Here is a 19,940-nt window from a genome sequence, read left to right as displayed (position 1 = left end):
CTCCTGGCATTTTGCCAAGTGTGCCATCACTTTGTATGTGTGAGCAAAAATCCGTGACTGACGGGAACAGGTTTGATCTGTGTTGTTGCTATCTTGTTAAGCTTACTGGTGCCTTCAGACGAGGTGGCCGAGTGGTTAAGGCGATGGACTGCTAATCCATTGTGCTCTGCACGCGTGGGTTCGAATCCCATCCTCGTCGTACTATGAATGTTTTTAGCGACGAGATAGACTGACAGTCTATCAGACAGTCTAATTTCATTAGATTAGATTAGCTTAGATGAGCTTTATTGATCTCACAGCGGAGAAATTCACTTGTCACATATTGGCATAGAAGTCAAAGAAGGTGCAAACAAGGTGGAAAAGGGGCATTAAGAATAAACAATAAACAATGTATATATATATATATATATATATATATATATATATATATATATATATACAGTATATCAAGATAAATGAGGTAAATAAGGATTAAGGTGCAAGTGTACCTGTATCGCACACAATGAAAAACAAAATAAAAATAAGAAATAAAGAAATAAAAATATGTAATATGTGGATTTACTTTTACGTTAAAGCGTAGTAGGTAAGGAGCAACGGTGAGATAGTGGTATACCTATTCTATTCACATATATTGCACATTCAGCATATTGCACAGAATATTGCACAGTCAATAATTTAAGAACTAAAAAACTATAATATAACTGCACAGTGGTTTTTACAGGAGTTATTGTGGTTATAGTGCATTATTATAGAGTCTGGTGGCAGCAGGAATAAATGACCTGCGGAAGCGCTCCTTCTTTCAGACAGGGTGTCTAAGTCTCTGACTAAAGGATAAAGCGTAGTCTGCGCTATATTCCACCCCTGTGGAATATAGCGCAGACTACGCTTAAAAAATGGGCATAGATCATAAATATCTGCGTCATACCTGCGACAAGCTCACCGCGACAGACTGTTGAATATAACCAGCGGAGTTAAGGCATGGTTAGGGATTCAGCCTTTGTCATGATTACTAAATTAACTCACGATTATTTCAATAATTGATTAATCATCATGAATCCAATTAATTGTTTCGGTCATACTATTAATGCTATTAATAAAATTTGAAAAAAAAAAACCCTCAATTAATTTTTCAATTAATGCAAATTTATAACATTTATTTCTACCATACCTCACTGCAATTAAATCCTACATGGGGACAAATAGCTGGACTACCTGCATGTATAGAGTTGAAGGCTCAGTTCAAATACCTTAAATTTGTAAAAGGACACTTAAGTCAAGTTGGAAGTATATAATAGGAGCTATCCGGAAGTGCTGGAAATTAGGAAGGAGCTAGGATTAGTAAAACAGTATGCTTCCTAGCACCAATCTATTTAGCATAGGGATCTCCTGATGTCCCTAGCCGCTGCTAGGGACTATACAGTGACCCATAATCCATTGCGCAACAGATCTCCTTGGAAACACACAGTTTAATAAAAATACGTTATTTTATGACATGTATTCTGTGCGACAGATGCTAATGTCCTCACCTTTTTATTTTTTTGTGGTTTAGAATGTAGAGCTTAAACCGTTCACTACATTTAGGTAACTTTTGTCTTGTGTATTTCTTTTCTGGATGGCTGTAGTCCAAGTATGACCTGTGTAATTCATGTGTGTGTTCATCCCATAATGACGTCCTTAAGCCTGAAACCTGTCTGGATTCAGCTTAGTAGTCTGGAGCTCCTTTACCTGGATAGTGTTCTTACTGTTGACCTCGTGAAGGGGAAAAAATAGGAGCTAGGAACGAAAGTAGAAGCTCCAATTTTTCCCTTTACATGCATGGTTGGTGTGAGGGATTGCGGTCGAGTGATTGAGTGACCTTAGATAGAAAACTTGGAACCAAACTGACTGTATGATCTGATTGACTGCTTCTGTAAAGTACTTTAAGAAGGCATATGTTGTAATTTGGCACTATAGAAATAAATAAAATAAACAGAATCTACCATTAGTTGTATTGGAGCCAATTCCAGAGTCCTTTTAGACATCCAGCTAATTGATTCAGGTGTGTTTGATCTAGGACACATGCAGAAGTTACAGGATAACGACCCTCAGGAAGTGGACTTGCCTAGTCCTGGGTTAGAGTATAATGTTTGTGTTTTGGGAAGACTGCAAAAATCCAGTTCAAACCTGACATCATGTTTCCCTGGGTCCCTGGGAAGATTGCGCCCTACTGCTTCCTAAAAGGTTGGATAACTAAAGAATTAGGGGTGGAACGGTTTACAAAATCCATGGTTCGGTTCGGTTCACGGTTTCGTGGTCATGGTTTTCGGTTCGGTATATGTTGATTTTTAGCCTTACATGTTGGTCATGTTGCTGTTAGCATAAACAAAACGTGTTGCACAATGCTTGCACACTGTTGCACTTTTATCCACAACTTTCTTTCCGCCCTCATCGTAGGTCACTCTAAATGCAAAGTGGTCCCATACAGCAGACCTATAAAGTGCTGCTGGCGCGTCTTCCAACTCCAGTTCTTTCCCACTCGCCATACCCACACAATTCTCCACAACAACTGATTTTTTTCTGCTACACCCAGCTAAGCTGCTTCGCTTCTTCTTCTTGTTTACTACTGGTGGTTGGCTTTGGTCGCAGTACTGCCACCTTCTGCTCTGGAGTGTAAACGCTTCGCCTATGAGAAAAAGGAGCAGCGCATGAACCAAACGAAACACACGCGAATCGAACCAACAGTCGAAGCGAACGGTTCAGACGGTTTTCATAAACCGTTCGATCCCTATAAAGAATGCAATTGTTATTGTTTTGCTGTAATGAAGTTCATATTCCTTAATTTCACATCTTGTGTTATATCACATACTTAAAGCTACAGTGTGTAACTTTTAGCGACATCTAGCGGTCAGACAGCAGACTGCAGCAACATGAACATCTCCCCCCCACCGCTTCTCCCCCCCAACAGTATGGCGAGCGTTACGGGACAAAATGTCTTCCACGACGTCCGCATCACCTACCTTCTCAAGTGATGAGGTTTGTTTACATAGATAATTTTACAGATAGTATTTCATTAGTCTGTGTAGGGTATAGATTTCATGTAGACTTAAGATAATAAATATACCCGTTATTTTTTCTACATCGTTGTGACATTTTGGGGATCTCGCAATCGCTTGTTTGTTGGCTCTGCGCTGCCGTAGCGCAAAGATGTCTGCCTCCATGGCTGCGAGACCCGCTCCTATGTAATTATAAATAACGAATTCTAAGGCAACGCAAATATTAAGGTTAAGAGGCTGAGTTCGTAGATGATGATAAAATAACATAGTTATGTATAATATATTACATTTCTGACTGTATATCCCTGTAATTATTACACACTGTAGCTTTAAATGTAAAATATATATAAGTCAGTGTCTTAAGGTCAGCTTGGATTAAATCTGATGTCCTTAAGTCCTTATAGTCTCTTAATAATGCACTCTACAAAACACTGAAAGTCAACTTTTCTTAAGATAAGTGCTTTTTTTTTCTTAAATTCAACAAGTACGTGTAAACATTTTCCCGTGAAATAAGACACTACATTTAAAATAAGTTAAAAATACAACTGCAGTCTCTGGTTTAAAGTGTATAATATCTTATTATCTTATTTTAAGGGTAAAAATACTAATTCCATTGACAGATCATCTTATTTACCTACTCAATTTAAGCTAAAATACATTTATTTCAATAATTTTTTACTAAGTTTAGATTGTTTTTAGCAGTGTAATACATTATTTTGTGCTTTTCAATCTTTCTAAACTATATTTCTGATCTAACTTTTTTAAGTTCGGTTTTATTAAGTCACGTTAGCATCTTCCAGTTATTAAAGCACTTTTGGATTTGCAATACTCCTTAGAATAAACACATTCCTTTGGCATTACAGTTCTTTCTTAAAGTAAGTGTGGATATGGAAGCTACTTTGAATGCACAAAAAAGAAGCTTATACTCACTTTCAGCATGAATCATTCTAAGTGTGGAAAGCCAAAGATCACATGATTCATGCGCAGCAGGTGGGAGGGTGCCGCTATTGGTACTTTTGAAAAACCAATCCTTTAATTTAGGTATTTTTATTCAGTGGGAAGTGGATCCCACATTTAAAAAGATGGCCAGTGCAACAATTACTAGTGATCTGCACAACTCAATTTAATTAAATGAATTAAATAGATTTTATTTTGTTAAGTTGAATGTTTTTTGAACTGTAAAGAAAATCTTTCTGTGACGTTTCCTGATAAATATGACCTGACAGGTATGTTCTGGCCCATGTATAGAGTTAGAGCAATTGGTTAAAAGTGTAAAAACTGGAAGAGAACTGATCTTCATTTTGTAAACAAGACAAGAATGCAAGAAATGGAAATCTAAGTAAGTCAATTTTGTCCTTAAGGTCAGTGAATTTTCTTGAATTGAAAAGGTAAGTAAGACACTTTTCCAATTGAATAAGTTAATTTACATATAAAATAAGAAAAAAACAACTGCAGTCTCTCATTTCAAGTTCATAATATCTAATTATCTAATATTAAGGGTAAAAATACTAATTCCATTGACAGATCATCTTAGATTGATTTTGGATTGTTCTAGATAGAATAGGTTGAGAAATAAAAACACAAAAAAAACCTTAACTTTAGATATATGCAATAAAGAAAAACAAAAAAATAACATTATGGGTCTGCTTACTCATAGCAAGGCCTGAAATACAAGCAGTGGCTGCCGGCCAATAGAGAGCGCTACGGCGCCGCACCCCCCACCCAATGACTCTGATTAAGAAATAAAAACATTTTTTTTAATTTAATAATTAAATTTTATATTAAAACTTCAAATATTTTGAAATATATTGAAACATATTTTTCAGATGTGCAAGATAAATTTTAAATCTTTAATTACTAGTAAAGCGTCATTCCATTTTTCGTCAGATTGGTGATGTATTTCTGCCCTAGGGTGCAAAAATCGTTGCCCATTGACTCGCGTTAAAAGTTGTACATGCGCAGTAGCTCCTCTGCAATACAAAGGTATAGGAGAGCTCTGGGCGCAGGAGAGCTGCGACATGAGGTGACAGGAAGTGGATTTACTGACCACCTCCCGCCACAGCGCAAACGTTTTGTGGGTGATTTACAGGAGTCGTGGGAGTTGGAGACGCATTGAAGAGAGGGAGAGAAATGGCGCAAGAACCATCCTTTTCCAAGTCCTGGCTTAGCAAAAAGTAACTACCTGCATGCAGAAAGCCTAACACTGTATCCTGCTTTCCTGCCTCCTTTTTCAAACATCAGGATCTGACTCATTTAAAGCACTTTTTAGAAAAGGCAAAGAAGAATGAACAATCTGGGATTCACATGGAAAATATGTACTGTATATTTGATAAGTAATGATTTGTAATGTACGTATGTTTGATAATTTGCAGCATACTTGTTCTTAAATGAACACATGGTCAAAAAATAGTTTTTATATATTAGCAAAATAGAAAGACTGCTAATAGCTTCTCTATTATTAAACTGGTACATTATTACTTCAGGTTTGTGACACCATATTGGATCATGTAAAACACAGTTTTACCTTCACAAAGCCTCAGAAGAGCAAGATTTGTGTACGAAATGTAAAGCTGTTAATGAAATTATGTTTTGTTTTTAAAAAGTGTTTTTATAATGTTTTGGTTGTTGGTATTCATATAAATATACTGGTGTGATAACTTAGTGTACGTTTGATTTATGGCCCCCTCCTGGAGAAAACTCCACCAGCACTGAATACATGTACTGCTACTCAGTCATATTTAATAAATTGGAATAACATTGAAAAGGTTTTTATTTCAGGTACTTAGCTCATTGCCTATACCCATTTTATAGACAAACAGATGTTTTCAAGCCTTTATTTCTGTTATTTGGGATGATTTTTCACCTACAGCTAACAAAAACATAACATTTAAGATTAGAATATTACATCATAATCTGACAAGCAATTATATTCTAGTTTACTGAATATACAGCATCTGCCTACTTAGATTAGTTGTCCTTTTAGTTTGAAATGTATTAGTAAAAGTATATGATGCTAGTTCCCACGTGTCCTACTTTAATATTCCATTGTTTACGTCAATAAAACTACATCTGAATCACATAAATTAATACATTTTGCATTTAAATTTTTTATTTTTATTTATTTCAATGTCCTCCATCTTAAAGCGCAATAACAAAAGGATTGATCAATGCAATGCATAGTCAACTTTATTACCAGTATATACATGAAGTAGTGTTTCATATCAGTCAGGTTCGTTTAAAGGACAGAATGTAATTAAACTACGTTATAGAAATAAAAACAACCCTGTGCTTGTGGCTGCAGTTTACAATGCACCAGTAAAAAAAACACACAAGAAGAGTTCTGAGGAAATTTCCTGAAAGATCTCCAGGAGGAAAACAGAAGGAGACGGGCCTTAGTCAGGAGCCCTCCATCTGTTGAATCTTTTGTGCGTCTGATTGGAGCAGGCGTCTCACAGGCTGACATTTAAGACGGCCCAAAAGTTAAAAATGAACCGGTTTGTGTGTATGCCGTCTAAAAATGCCGTTGCTGGGCAGTTTGGATGAAGAAGGAAGCATGTTATGCTCCCAAGACTTTATGATGCTGTTTGTTGGGCCAAGTATCGTTCCAAGTTGCGACTAAATTTAAGCAGTTATATTTCTAACTTAGTTCCATAATTAGTAGCTATTAAGCCAGAAAAAAAGCCATTGAACATAAAAAAAAATAAAACGTATTTTAATCTGCATGTAGTGCAGAATTTGGTTATAAATATGAATTATTCTGAGTATTAGCTTTCAAACCTACTACAAAGGTTTCTTTGAAGTACATATGTACTCAGTTATGAGTCAGACATAAAAAAGTATGTAAATTAAATAGCATTTGTAAATAATTTTTTGATTTAGTTTCACTCCAGCAACCAAATTCGTGCTCAGTTGGGATTAACTAGCAGGCAGTTTGTTGGTTTTCTCTAGTGCTTTATTTACCCAGCTTTACTCCTTGTTTGTTCTAGTTTAATTACCTGATTTAGTCCCAGTTTTAGTCCATTTAAATCATTGCTCAGTTTAGTTTAATAATCTCCCGTTGGATTTTAGGACTAATTAAATCAACACTAAACTAAAGTAAATTCTTAAAGCTTTCAGGTTTGCCTCTCAAATCCATAGGAGGTCTACAAAAAGAAAAAGAACCATTGCGAAGCACAAAACACATTCAGAGAGGATGTGCAGAACAGCTCAGTTATCCTGGATTGATAGAAGAGGAACCACAGGGATGTTCTAATTTTTTTATTACTTGTCTTATTCATTTATTCTTATTTTTGGTCCATTGAATACGTTTAAAAACTTAATTTCCATAAAATCTACCAAAATCAAACATCCACAGAATTGCTGCCTTATGTCATGGAGAGTTTTTATAGAATCTACAGCCTCCTAGAAGGTCTGAATGGTTTAGCGGTTTTGTCAATTGTAGAAAAATAAATAATAATAATAATAATAACTTAAGATTTAAAAAATAAATTACTAATATTCATACACAGTGTAGTTTGCAGAGGATTCGATTTCATAATCCAATAATAGCTTATTAGTTCCCCATTGATTAATTTACTTGAACTGCAGAGAATAATTAATGAGCAACGTTTTAGCAAAGTCTTAGTTTACAGTATATTTAAGATGGAAGTATTTTAGTAGGGCCCACACTTCTTTTACTTCAATTCTCTGAAAATCAATGAAAATAATGTATATTGTGTGAAAAAATGTTCCACATAACTACAGATCACTGACAGTTACTCAGTAACATTTACTGTGCTATAAAAATTCAACATTTTACAACTTTGTTTCAGTTAAATCCTCTGAAACCATCCAACCTATAGCTGCGCCTATCCTGATCTAACCCTGACAGGGGCTCCAAATTATTTCAAAATTTCACTCCAAGGTTTGCTGAAAAGTTTGCAGCCCTGATCTGTTATTTTATTTTAATAATAGGGGTTTTGGTGTCTTTAAAGACAGCATTGCTTTTTAGCCACTCGGATCAGTTCTTCCATAGATGAAGCTTCATGCGGTGACGCTGTTAAAAGATAAAATTATGATTAAGCCATTCATCAGCAATCATCAGTGTTGACTATTAGTTTTAAATTCTCTCCCAACTTTCTTCGTTTTTGGACTTTGGTGTGTCTTGGTTGAACATTCAGCCTGTCTTTCTAGGTTCTCTCCTCCTCTCTAAGATATTCTGCTCCTATGATGTGACAACAGGATCAGGGTTGCTTTTGATCTTTCTGGAAACTTTAGACTTGTGTGTATTCAATTACACATAAACACCAATTAGTGCTGGATTTTTCCACCCAGTTTTGACACAAACATAAAAATGTACCCAGCCTTGAAAAGGTAAAGCCCCTAACAGGTCAGAGAAGAAAGGGAGAGATAATCGGATTTACCACAGATGACAGATGGATGAAAGAAAATAGGTCAGAGGTTTGAACTTCCTTTTTTTTTTTGTTTTTTTTTTTTAGTCTTATTAATGTTGCCATGCTCTGATAATTCATTAGATTAAACTAAAGGGTCGTTAAGAAATCTAATCAAAGGCACACCTTTGATAATGAAGTGAAACTGAATTAGTTAAGAAAGCTTTTCTTCTGAAATTACACAAAAATTCTAAAATTACAGAAATGATAAGCAATTAGTGCATTCTAATCCAGTGTGAGCACAAAGTGATATAATGTTTTGAGAAATAAGGAGCACCCTCTTTTTAAGGCTTGTGTTAAGGAATTCAAACAAGTAATAGACTTACGATTAACTGATAGACAGTAGTTTATTTGATTACATTTTTTCCCATGCATTTAATTGATGAATATCATGTTATTATATACAGAGGAGGCCACTACTGTTTAGCCTTAAGCGGAGCCAGACCATGATAGCTAGAAGATAAAAAATCATACAGAAAAGTTGAGGGAATATAGTGATAAAAATAAAAAAGGAAAGGATTTTGGGAGCCAATTAACTTCATGGAGCCAAGTTTTAATTTTTCTTTGAAAGCAAGCAGAATCGCTCACTTAGTAGAATCGCTCTATTGCATTCACTGTCCACTTCATTTACAAAAAGTGGAAAATACATTTTACTGGTATGTCAGAGTGACATAACCTGGCTTCAAAGGAAAAATAAGCAATAGTTAATTATTTTAGGTCGGAAGAACAAAAAAGAAATGATTTTAGACGGAATATGGTGTAATGTCACCTTCGTTCTCTGTGTTGTCCTTTGTTGTTTTGTTTACAAATAAGACTGGCCTCGGATTGGATGTACATTCATGTGAAAACTGCCACTCAGGCCTAAGCCCTTCCCGCTTATAAAATGCCAACACCAGGGTAGCACAGCAAAAAAGCAAATTAATCAATTTGCGTTTGCAGGACAGCTACTTCCATTGTAATGTAATTAAATTACTAACTGGACAGCTTGCTAACACCATTAGCCATATAAATACATAATGCAAAAAATTTGACACTTTTTGATGGAATAATCACTCTTTTATTAGTAAACAGTACAGAACAGTTACCAAAATGAAGTCTTCTTATGAGTTATTTACTTCTTCATCTGACTCCTCTTAAAGATAATGCTGTTTTATTGTGTATTTATTCTTTGCAAATATGCGCATTAGAGATGATGGGTGAGAAGGGTAGAGGAAAGAGAGCGGTCAGGGTGGGGTTGTACAGCGTTGGGATTACAGCTAGAGTGGAGGTAAAGAGTGGCTTTGACTCTCTTTTTATGTATAACTACTGTATCTATTTCTACTTATTTGTGTTTCTTTCCAGTTTTTTCAGATTTTATAAGTATGTATAGCTTAAAGGTACACTATGCAACCGGTGTTGATTTTCCAGTGAGGCTCCCTCCAGAGGGCGAAAGTAAAAGTGCACTGTCGTAAATATGCTCAGCTGTTCTCCTGGTTTCTCCGTCAAGCCAGGCGCGGTTGTTTTGAGCTTAGCAGCGAATGACTAACGCTGTGTTCACACTGGATGTAGCTGGCGCGACAGAAGCAGCGAGTTTACATGCAAAGGTCCCGCAGCGCGTTTTGAGCTGCAGGCGCAGCACGTCTGAGCGGCTGCAGCAGCGCGTCGGGTGCGTTTAACGCAGGGAGAGAGACACAGCGCTGATGATCACTGCTCTTAAACAGTTTATTGACGCCTAAATTAACTTAAAAGGCAGAAATCTGCCGGCAGAATATGCAGTTTGGATTATTTAGATGAAAAACACCTACCAGCTGCCGCCGTGAACCGCTGCTGATGAAGGGATCCATACTGTCGGCGCATCCCTGGTATGTGGGGGTCTGAGCGGCTCCGACAGAAAAAATATTGAAGGCAGGATAATAATCTGGATGAACTGACGGCACTGATTACGTTTTCAGGTGTATTTTCTCACTTAAAAACATATTAAAACTACTTTATTCCCACTGATCACAGCAAATATAGCTGCAAGGCAGAGAAAGGATAGTGAAGCTCCGCCCAACGCGCCTCAGACACACTTTTGCAGACAGAGCAGCAAAGCTGCTTCAGCCGCGCGTCAGTACTAACTGGTACAAGCAGCAAAAATGAAGCAGCAGACGCGATTTTGCTGCTTTTGCTGCGTGAACGTAGCATAACTGCACAAAGATTGCCACTGTGCTAGCAACGAGCATGCTTTTAACTGGGGGCGTGAAGCAGTTCTCGCCGTAAAGCAAGACTGACTCTCACGAGACTTCTGAGCCTGTGGGTGCGGGTCGGTGCTCCTGCAGTTGCAAGTGCAGTATTTCCCCCACAGACCACCAGGGCGGCCGAGAATACCTTTGTTCAACCTGAAATGACTCATTTAGTCATCCATAACGTTATGGAACACATTAATTAACTGAAAAATGTTGCATAGTGTCCCTTTAACCATGTGTAAGAAAACCAGAACTTTTTATTTATTCAAGCAGTATTTACTAGAGTTTCAACAATAAATAGCTGAAATTAGTGTTGCACCGATACCAGTATCGAGCGGGGCTCCGATCCGGCACTAAAATGGTGGTATCGGCGAGTATCAACAAATAGGGCACCGATACCATTTTGAGAGCCAAAAGTTTATTCATCTATTGTCACCCATTCCAGGTAGGCAATAAAAAGTTCTGCTGGATTCATTGACAAAGCCATGATGGCAATTATTTCACATCCAAGTAGTATGCAGTTCTTCATATATACACACACACACATAAATTTCAAACAGATGGTATCAGTATGGTAGTATCGGCCAATACTGCACAGCCAGGTATTGAGTATCGTGGCCAAAAAATGGTGCAAAACTAGTTGAAATGTAGTCAAACCTCTTTTTTTATTGAACATATTGTAAACAATGCCTTTATATTATGGAAGGATCCCCTTGATACAAGAAAAAAACTCTGCTTATTATAGAATTGGCTTTACAAATAATCTAAGTTGATTGGTAACACCAATCCAAATTTGAAATCAGGAATTTGAATCACTAGTTGTGGATCTTCAGTCTTCCCTATGGGAATATATCATCCAAAACCTTGTAAAGAAGTATATTTTAGCAAACTTTGAAGAATTTGTATGATTATGTCACACTTTCCTTAGAAGTTGTCTTTTAGGTTACATCTGTTTGGTTCATCATAGTCTTGATTTAGTAAAGATGTTGCAAGTTTTCAACGTCTTTTCAACGATCTGAAAAATTACAGCCTTTCACTTTTCAACCAACTGTAGATGTCGTTTGTACGTAAATCATGTCGTCTTTTCAACCAATTTTTGCTTGGTATGTTAGATGTGTAGTAACAGTAATGTATGCAGACTTGAACAACTAACCCTCCTAGTCTGATCTAATGCCAGACCAAGCAGGCTATATGCCCTACAGTGGATAAAAACATGATTTAAACTTCATTAGCTCAAATGCTGAAATACTGACAATACTAAGCCATTTCCTTATTGCCTATGTGCATTAAGTCAATTTTAAAAATGCAACAAAGGTTAGAAAATACGCAGCTTTTTTTCACACCTCATATGCTGTGGATTAATTAGGCCTTAAACACGAATGGAACGATAAAGAAAGTAATGTCTGGTTTTGGGGTCTTAAATGAAACCCGGTTTTGGGTTGTGTCTTCTATCACACATATTCTCCATCAAAGACTTCCCAGCTCATCAAAGCTTAAGCTGAGGATCTTCGCAGGCGGCTGTTGGCCTAGTTAGGGACGGCCTGGTCCCCAGTAACTACTCAGCGGTAACAGAGGCGCCCTGCGTTCTTGTTGAAATGTTTCCCAAAGCTAGTTTCTTTTGATTTAACAAATTCTGTTAATTTCAAAGTTTCCTGGTATGAAAGCCTTAGCTTTGGGAACTGAACCCGTTTGTGTCACATTTGCGAACTTCAATGTATTCTAACTATGCAAAAAAGAAACATATTCCATGGGTGTAAAGTTAAAGAAACGATACATGTCTCAGAGGCTCTAAAGCCAGATCACCTCCTTCATTCTCAGTTTTTCTTGAGTAACCTGAGCCTAAAATGTCAAGTAGACTTTTGTTTAAAATTAGGGCTTCAAATATCAACTATAAAATAAATACAAAGACCTATTCGATGCTGTTGGTTCCTCTTCCAGCTTTAAAGGATGTCTCCGTTGTCAGGCTGTGTTACAAACTCTTATAAGATGCTGCTGTAAACCCTCTAATGAAAATACAGACCAAATGTCCTCACAATTTACAGACCAATTTTAAAATACCACTTTTTTATTACAATTATACAATTGTAACAATTGTATACAATTACTGTATATTGTTACTTATTATACAAAATTCACTTCTTGTGCTCCTGTTCGGATCTCCACTGTTTCTAGAAGCGTCTCAAGTGTTTGTGCTAGGCAGTTAGTTGATTTATTAATTTTTTTTTGTTTATGAAGATTTAATTTTTGAAATACCAGTATTTTTTTCCAACAGCCCACTCTTGGCCTTCCATAGCTCGGAATGACATCAATTCATCGCAATCACAATCCATCCGTCCGTCCGTCCATCCATCCATCTTCTTCCGCTTATCCGGGGTCGGGTCGCGGGGGTAGCAGCTTCAGTAGGGAGGCCCAGACGTCCCTCTTCCCAGCCACTTGGGGCAGCTTCTTTGGGGGAATCCCAAGGCTCTCCCAGGGCAGCCGAGAAACATAGTCCCTCCAGTGTGTCTTGGGTCTCCCCCTGGCCCTCTTCGCGGTGGGACATGCCTGGAACACCTCACCAGGGAGACGTCCAGGAGGAATCCTAATCAGATGCCACCTGGTTGTCAGACCATCGCCTGGATCGCACCCTTTTTTAGGGAGATGGACTGAACTGTGAAACCAGGTGACTCACTGAGATTATCATCTTCCGTCAGATCATCGTCGTCACTTACCTGTGTTTCTTACACCAGAGTGTGTCAGTGACCCCTACCCCTCATGCAGCCGCCGCAAGCCGTGCTTCGTTTCTGTTCTGTTTTGTTTTAATAAATGTTTTGAACTTTCTTACTGGCTGTCTCAGCTTGAACACTGGGTCCATCTGTCCCCGTTCAGCTGACATTTATCATTTCTTTCTTCTAAAATATGAACTCCTACCAAATAACATCAGTTTTGTTCATATATTTAATTTACTTTCAAAACTATCTTAACTCTCACATCACTTTTTTCTTGAATTTAATGAAATAATAAAACAAAATAACTCCATATGTGTACTAATAACTGATGAACTAGCGCACACATGGTACCAATACCTGCAAACATTTGTGTGTCATATTTTTATTGCTTGTGGTGAAATATTATTATTTTACAAAGGATTTTTTACATCTTAATTTTCATTGCCCATAGCACTTAAGTTCTGTCGGTATGTTTGAGGCGGGAATGTTGCTGGAATGTGAACCTCTGTCATGTCTAATAGTGCTTCTGGAAGGTTTTGTTCCAGGATTGCCTGTATTTATACATCTTCTAATCAGCTCAGCTTTTGTTCAGCCCTTTAGTGAAACATCGTTATGGATGTATTGCTCTCTGGGGATGTTTCAGTTAGTAAATCAAACATTGGACTTTGTTTTGGCAGCTTTCTAGAAGGAAATCATAGAAAGGAACAACTGCAAATATGTCTCCATAGCATCCTACAAACCAGCAGGACACATGTTATTTTATGGATGTTTAGGTTGGCTGCTTTGGACATGACATCTAAACAACAGGTTTGCTTTTACCAGATCAGATACATTTCTGTGCATCTGATAGTTTTTATTTATTTGTTTTTAGTTAATTTTTAGATTGGGCCAAATCATGCCAAATTAAAATTCCTTCCTACTAGAATGTTTTTTCCTTCCAGGTTTTTAAAAAATATATTTTTATCAGCCAGATTAATCAGATCTGTTAAACGAGTACAAGCAATTTATCATTTGCCAAACTAGGACTCTGATTTGTTCTTAGAAAGATATGGGAAGAAACCCAGATGTTTAATTTGACCAAAAAACTAAACTGAAGTCTAATTTCTATAATTAAAAATTTACAGCAAAAAATCAATACAACTTTTTTTAAATTAATACATTTTATTATTTCTTAAAGGGAAAAAAAAGTTATCCATAAAATTTGCTTGGGATTCTGTTTTGTTTTGACCCAAACACACTCTTTAGGATTAGAAGTTTCTTTCTAAAATAAGAAATATTTTTGGATCAGTGCCTCTCAGTTTCTTTATGTTTCATGGTCTGCTGGGGGTTTCTTCCTGAAAGCGAGTTTTCCTCTCTACTGTCACTACATGCATGCTCAGAGTGAGGAATTGCAGAGGGTCAATGAGTCGATGCCATCAACTGGTTTTCAGAAAACTTTGAACCAATCTGACTTTATGATCTGGTTGAATTGTCTCTGATAATGTTTGGCTTTATATAAATAAACTGAATTGAATCAAAGCTTTTGATGTTCCAGACTGTTTAAAGTGGCAGATCTGGTTTAAAATCTATTAGAAATGATAAATCTGTTTGTACTTGCTTGTTTCAGCTGTAGGACTGTATATGTGCACTCTTGGTCTGGGACTCAAATTCATAATTTTAATCGAGAAATTACACAAAAACAAAAAGAAAACAAAAACACATTACGTTACACCCCTTCTCAGTTCTCTTATTTCTACACATGTAATAACAGCAAGTGCAGCCTGATGAGTGGCAGTAATGCATCTAAAGCTTGTTTTCCAGCCACAAAGATGATGTTGAGGTTCCACTGAACACAGCAGCTCATTAGTCTACAATATAACCTTAAAACATTATCAGTCCTGTGTTGCCAGTCCACAGTACACCAGATGACATCGTCCAGAGAAAAATAAATAAGTAGCTCCAGAGCTTTTGATTCTGTCAAGATATTTGTTTGAAGTAAGACTTGTTTCAGAAATGTAATTTATTGTTCTCTTTAAAAGAAATCCCTCAAACAATGACTGGCTCCACTTGTTAGAAGGCCTTTTTACAGGGCAACGGTTTCTTTATTACCTTTATCTTTATTAAGTAACTGCAGCCTGTAACTAAACAAACTTAAATATATTAAATAATAAATTTTCTTACACTGGTAATCATCTTGTTGTCCTGAGGAAGAAGAATATTGTAAATATTGGCAAGCACCGTGAGGCAATAATAAAAGGAAATTCCTGTAGTTCTGGCAGTTTGTGTTTGTTTTAATTGCTGAAGTATTTACAGGATTGTTTGGGGAAAAAATAGAGTAAAAAAAGGAGGAGAATGAGAATGATGCTTAAGGATAAATTTAATTCAATAATATTTTATTAATCCCAGTGTCATGATGAGCTCGGACCCACATGCAGAGAAACCAATTCAGAGAGACACCAGGGTAAAGGTTTAACAGGTTTATTGAAGAGATAGGGCACGGTGCAGAGTTGCTCTGAACTCAGCTCGACCGGAACTGTAAGGTGAAGGGAAGACAAATGATTAGTTCAGGCTGAGAGGGAAATTTCAATCGTGGATATGGAGAAGAGGATCTGGTGGTTGACTCACGTTTCCAGAGAAGTTGTAGAATCTTTGACTCCAATCTATGTGCTGTTTTCCAGTGTTATTCTGATTCGGTAAAGGGCGGAACAGGGTTAACCCAGAACTCGGGTGGTTGTTGGTGAACGGAGAAACTGACTGCCACTCAGATTTCCTGCTGTACTTGAACGGGTCGTTGTGGAGATGATTCCCTTGCTCAGAGAGTAAACTCAACGTCCTCTCAAGGAAACTGGATCCAAAGCTCCAGTTTTGAATCCCCAGCTTGGTTTGAGGCTCCGTTGATTCTTCCAGGGAGAGAAGGTCCGAAAAGGTCCAGTTTGCAGGATGACTTCCTGCCAAAAGGGAAAGACAAAAACTAAGTTAAAACACAGGTAGACAAAAACTCAGTCTTACTCAGCAAAAACTTAGCTTGGCTAGAGTACCCAAAACTGGCAAACACTCTGGCGTCGAGGTAGTGACAGTCAGCAACTTAAGAGCACTCCGTTAACGAGGAAACCATCAGCAGGTGTGTGAGGAGGCGGACCAGAACCAGGCGCATCCTGGTGGATGAAGGGAGAACAACACAAAAAACAAACACATAGACTGGAGTCCTGACACCCAGAAATAAAAAAATAAAATTTTCCCCATAATAGAATAGATGTAACATTTAAATGGAAGGAAAAAATGTGTAGATTATGAAAATGATAGACAAATTAGACACAATGACAAAAAAGTGAAACATAAAAAAGTGATGTTGCTGTTAATGTAGTGATCTCTTAGGAACACTGTTATTAACAAAGCCTTTATGAAGGCATATTTTCACATTAGGTAGACTGTGTAGATTTGGTCATATAAACATGTATAACATATGAAAATAAAACATCCACTTTTAAAGTAGAAGCCATGCTGACATGTACTGTGCATAAATCCTACCTGTGGCTCAGGAGAGACTGGTTCGTGGAAAGCCGCCCGTCTGGAAGTTATCTCATCCCTCTGCAGACTAATACCTGCAGCCTGGCTGACAATGACACACTTGTTTTTATGTTGATGTGCTCAGAGGCTGCAGTCTTGTCTCCAGCTTTGCTGCTGAAGGTCGCTCAAGGTTAAATAGACACAGCTCTGCTGCTGTTCAGCTGTGTGCCACGTTGACACAGGTGCCCCACATCAAAAGGGTGTTGATGAACAGGAACGTCACATCGAAATCAGATACTTTGAGATTATTTCGCATTTTATTGTTCTACATGAAAGCACACTGATTTGATTGTTTTACATAATGTTGTTCATGCGATTTTCTGCATGATTGTTGGTATTTTGTAAAGCAGTTTTGAAACCATAAAGCAAAAACACATTTAGAGATTTGAATCCCTTAGATTGTGGATAAAACATAAATAACCCTTAGGAGGATTATCCCTGTTTGTTTGATCTAGACTACATTGAATAAAAATAAATGAGCTAATATTTTGGTCCCTTCAGTTAAAGGCGATATGGATTTAAAAATGCATTGATAGAAAAGTGTTTCATTTCCACCATTATAGTTTTCAGGTTTAGCGCTACTCCGGTTTTCTCTTCCATTAAGTGTTTTCCACTGGTTGTTGAAACTTTTAGTGAATTTAGTAGAGATGTCCGAAATATTGACCGAACGATATTATCTGCCGATATTAGCATAATTATGTGATATCTGTCCATATCCTTATCGGGTTTCCCCCGATAATTAAAAGCCGATAATATGCCTAGATTTTGCGTAATATGTTGAAACGAGCGCTCTTGCCAACACGCGACGCTCCCTGATGACGTCATTAAAAAAGCGCCAGACGGCAAACTGTGTAGCAGCAGCGAAGCTAAACTGTTTGTAACGAAAAATGTCTGCGGTGTGGAACTTTTTGAAAGTTCCAAACGATGACTTGAAGTTTGCGATTTGCAAACTTCAAGTCGAATGTGAGGTCCTTGTCATGCGTGGTCGAACCAAAAGTTTGTCTTTCAACAGCATCTTTCCTACACTGGACTTCATTTGTGTTTACATTCAATTCTGTGCAATACAGCTGTACTGGTGAGGAACACATTTTCCGATTTGTAAAGAAAAGAGATTTATCTCCAGTTTGAATATTCATTGTCAGGTTAATCTCAGGAAGAGGATATTTCAAAATGTTTGAGACAGTGTTGAAAATAAATGTCAAATTCAGCATTTTCCTGAAGTTGAAATGCTGGTTTTATCCTCTACAATGGTAATTATTTGTGGAATATACAGTGTGTAGTGGGGCATCACAGTAAATGTAGGTTATGCTTAAATTTTGTGACTGGCATGATTTGAAAATAGTTTATATTGGTATCGGCTTATATCGGAATTGAAAATTCAGCATTTGGAATATCGGCATATCGAATGTCAGCAAAAAAGTCACTTTTGGTTCAAGATAGTCAAAAATATTGATACTCGAACGCTGTATCTGGATACATTAGTAATACCAGGGTCGGTGCCCCGATCCAGCACTGAAATGGTGGTATCCAAGTATTATGCAGTTCTTCATATATATACACACACACACATCAATTTCAAACAGATGGTATCGGCCAATACTGCACAGCCAGGTATCGGGTATCTGGGTCAAAAAATGGCATCCGCGCCACAGTACTTAAAGGAGAAGTTCACTTTTTAACACTTTAAGCCCATTTTCTGTAGTGTCCAGGATGAAATCGAATGATCGACACCAAACTTTTGACAATTGGTCCTGTCTCTGCTTTTTGGCTCATGCAGAATCACCCCCTGGCTGCTCCAGAATGGCTTCCATAGAGCATGTCCGATAATGTCCTTAAAACAACCTTAAACGTTCTTTTTTTAAAATATGCTACTCACCGTGTCGTCAGCGCTGTTCAATGACGTTCCAAAAAAAGTTTCGTAAAGAAAAACCGTTCCTGTAGTGTTTTATTTAGCATTTTGTAAATCCCATTGAGTTCTGTAGGAATAGTCAATATTCCGCTGCCACCGGAAACGGAAATGGGGCCTGTTTACACAGTTGTAGTCTTTTCGCTTCACTCTGTGTACTCCGACGTCGAGGTGCTAACGTCTCTGTTAAACACTTTAAAAAACTCTGAAAATGGAATACGAAAGGTGGATTCTTGATTCTCGACGTCGGAGTACACAGAGTGAAGCGAAAAGACTACAACTGTGTAAACAGGCTCCATTTCCGTTTCCGGTGGCAGCGGAATATTGACTATTCCAACAGAACTCAATGGGATTTACAAAATGCTAAATAAAACACTACAGGAACGGTTTTTCTTTACGAAACTTTTTTTGGAACGTCATTGAACAGCGCTGACGACCCGGTGAGTAGCATATTTAAAAAAAAGAATGTTTAAGGTTGTTTTAAGGACATTATCGGACATGCACTATGGAAGCCGTTCTGAAGCAGCCAGGGGGTGATTCTGCATGAGCCAAAAAGCAGAGACAGGAGCAATTGTCAAAAGTTTGGTGTCGATCATTCGATTTCATCCTGGACACTACAGAAAATGGGCTTAAAGTGTTAAAAAGTGAACTTCTCCTTTAATACTAAGAATAAATTTCAAGTGTTTCAGTAACGGAACCCCACAGTTCAAAGAGAGAGACCTATGACTTTAAGAGTGTAGCTGGATTTTATTCAGACAGAGCAGTGGAGACTTTTCCCATATTTTATTTGACATTCACAACACCTGTCCTATCAACCAGGAGTCAGTTCATACAATATATATAATTAGGAAGTCCTCCCTTCATCTCGCCATCAGTTTAGGGGTCCTTGGCCTGGAAAACGTTGAAGACCCCTGCCATAAAGCACAACATGGATACACATTTCCCAAATCATTTACACCACTGCAGCCATTTTGAAAGGTGTACAAATCAAATGAGGAGGACTCCACTCAAAGTACAAATACTAAATGAAACACAGCAGCAGCAGTAAGATCCTATATAAAAGTCTGATTTCTTACCAGCTGCCTCTTCAGTTTTTTGACACATATTCTCAATTC

At 37.5% G+C, this 19,940-nt stretch overlaps 1 protein-coding gene and 1 non-coding gene across 2 annotated transcripts in view; both read left to right on the top strand.

Moving 5' to 3' along the window:
• The window catches only part of nhsl2 (NHS-like 2), a 221,653-nt gene that overhangs the window by 27,289 nt on the left and 174,424 nt on the right, over positions 1 to 19,940 (top strand). The window lies entirely within an intron of this gene.
• Positions 118 to 199, top strand: trnas-gcu. The gene has a single exon. It is a non-coding gene; the product is annotated as a tRNA-Ser (tRNA).

This window comes from Cyprinodon tularosa, unplaced genomic scaffold (genome assembly GCF_016077235.1).
Source record: "Cyprinodon tularosa strain WSP-4 unplaced genomic scaffold, ASM1607723v1 ctg321, whole genome shotgun sequence".
Classification (NCBI taxonomy): Eukaryota; Metazoa; Chordata; class Actinopteri; order Cyprinodontiformes; family Cyprinodontidae; genus Cyprinodon; species Cyprinodon tularosa.
This window is presented reverse-complemented; position numbering and strand designations above follow the sequence as displayed.